We start from the raw sequence: 2,515 nt of genomic DNA, 5'->3' as shown, positions 1-2,515 counted from the left end.
CTTCGCATGAGGTGGCCAAAGTACTGGAGTTTCAGCTTCAGCATCATTCCTTCCAAAGACATCCCAGGGCTGATCTCCTTCAGAATGGACTGGTTGGATCTCCTTGCAGTCCAAGGGACTCTCAAGAGTCTTCTCCAACACCACAGTTCAAAAGCATCAATTCTTCAGCGCTCAGCCTTCTTCACAGTCCAACTCTCACATCCATACATGACCACAGGAAAAACCATAGCCTGGACTAGATGAACCTTTGTTGGCAAAGTAATGTCTCTGCTTTTGAATATGCTATCTAGGTTGGTCATAACTTTCCTTCCAAGGAGTGTCTTTTAATTTCATGGCTGCAGTCACCATCTGCAGTGATTTTGGAGCCCAGAAAAATAAAGTCTGACACTGTTTCCACTGTTTCCCCATCTATTTCCCATGAAGTGGTGGGACCGGATGCCATGATCTTCGTTTTCTGAATGTTGAGCTTTAAGCCAACTTTTTCACTCTCCACTTTCACTTTCATCAAGAGGCTTTTGAGTTCCTCTTCACTTTCTTAATGACAATAGGGAGACACATATCAGTAATTACCTTAACCGTAAATAGACCAAATGGTCCAACCAAAAGACACAGACTGGCTGAACGCATACAAACACAGGACCCGTATATATGCTGTCTACAAGAGACTCACCTCAGACCTAGGGACACATATAGATTGAAAGTGAGGGGATGGAAGAAGGTATTCCATGCAAATGGAAATCAAAAGAAAGCTGTAGTAGCCATTCTCATAGCAGACAAAACAGACTTTAAAATAAAGACTGCTGTAAGGTTCAACAACAACAAAAACACTACATAATGATCAAGGGATCAATTCAGGAAGGAGATAAAACAATTGTAAATATATATGCACCCAACACAGGAGCACCTCAATATATAAGGAAATAGTAACAACCATAAAGGGAGAAACTGACAGTAACAGGAATAACGGGGGACTCTGGCACCCTACTTTCATCAATGGACAGAACATCCAGGCAGGAGATCAACCTTAAATGACCAGTTAGACCAGGTGGTCTGAAGTATAAATAAAAGCATTCCGCCCAAAAGCACGCTCTTCTCAAGCACAGGTGCAATGTTCTCTATGGCTGACCACGTGCTGGGCCACAAGGCGGGCCTTGGGAAAGTTAAGAAGATTGAAATCATATCAAGCATGTTTTCTGATCACAACACCATGAGATTAAAAATAAATTACAGGAAAAAGCTATAAAAATCAAATGTGGAGGCTAAACAATATGCTACTAAACAACCAATGGATCACGAAAGAAATCAGAGAAGAATTCAAAAATCTATCGTGTTTTATACACACACACACACACACGATCTAAGTGCTCCAACATTAAAGCAGTAAACATTTTGGTTAAGTTTCTAAGCTATCAAAGTTTGAGAACAGACAAACGGGAAGTGAACGTTCTAATGATGGGAGAAGAATTAAGAAAGGGATTGCAAATCCATCATTAATTTATAAGTTTATGAATGTGTTCCAGTTAACAGGGGGAGCCAGAAAAGGCTCCTACCCCTGTGAGAAAATTATTTCATTGAAAGGCTTGTTTCAAGTCACAGAACGAGCATTCACTGCCAATACACTGCAATTGAGCCATACAAACGTATGACAATGTAAGCTTAACACATAAATCATAGAGAAGGCATTTTGTATGTTATAAAAACAGCCCCTTAAAGCAGAGAACTTTTAAGTTTTTCCACAATACCTAGGAAAGTACCTGATACATAATAGTCTGTTGAATGACCGAACAAACAAGTCTTCTTTACAAAGGCTGAGGTTCTAGAGCACAGCCTCGCGGCCCTTCCCCATCCCGAAGACGCAGGGAGCACTGCACTGAGTCTGGGGAGCCAGGGAAGCCACCTGCGCACGGAGGTGGGTGCCCATCCCGCCCGGCCACTCATTACAAGACATTGGGCAAGCGATGTGACCATTCAGCAGTCAGCTTCCTCATGTGTAAACTGGTGGCTGTGATAAATGCAGCTTTGCAGCTGCTTCAAGTTCAATGGTTTCTTAACTTTAATCCACTTGTAAACTCCTTTCAAAAGGCAGTTTTCTAAGACCACTTAAAGTATGATGTGGTGTGTACAATTTTTGCTTCTTAAAATCCTACAAAAGCACACTTATGATGCAAAATCAGAGACACACACACACACACACACGGCTCTGATCCCGGACACATTCCTACTTTAGGACAGTACGTGAAGTAGCATTAGGTGGAAGCAGAAGCTTTAAACTACTAACAGCAAACAAAACATCTAACTTTAGAAAAAGACAGACATACATTATTCCATGTTTTAATTTCTACAGAGTACTCTAGTGGTCAAATCCCCATGTATGAGCTTCACCTTACTTTGTAGTAAAGGAAGCCGTCATTAAGCTGCTCCCACTCCTGGGCAACCGCACGTGGCCCTGTCTCCCCGCACTCACCATGAGGCCACGACCCAGTGACGGGCGGCAGACTGGTTCCTGGACGCTGGG

The 2,515-nt window shown here is 42.5% G+C and overlaps 1 protein-coding gene across 1 annotated transcript in view; it reads right to left on the bottom strand.

Moving 5' to 3' along the window:
* DENND1B (DENN/MADD domain containing 1B) overlaps positions 1-2,515 on the bottom strand; it is a 270,331-nt gene that overhangs the window by 37,107 nt on the left and 230,709 nt on the right. The window lies entirely within an intron of this gene.

This window comes from Bison bison, unplaced genomic scaffold (genome assembly GCF_000754665.1).
Source record: "Bison bison bison isolate TAMUID 2011002044 unplaced genomic scaffold, Bison_UMD1.0 scf7180017864524, whole genome shotgun sequence".
Taxonomy (NCBI): Eukaryota; Metazoa; Chordata; class Mammalia; order Artiodactyla; family Bovidae; genus Bison; species Bison bison.
This window is presented reverse-complemented; position numbering and strand designations above follow the sequence as displayed.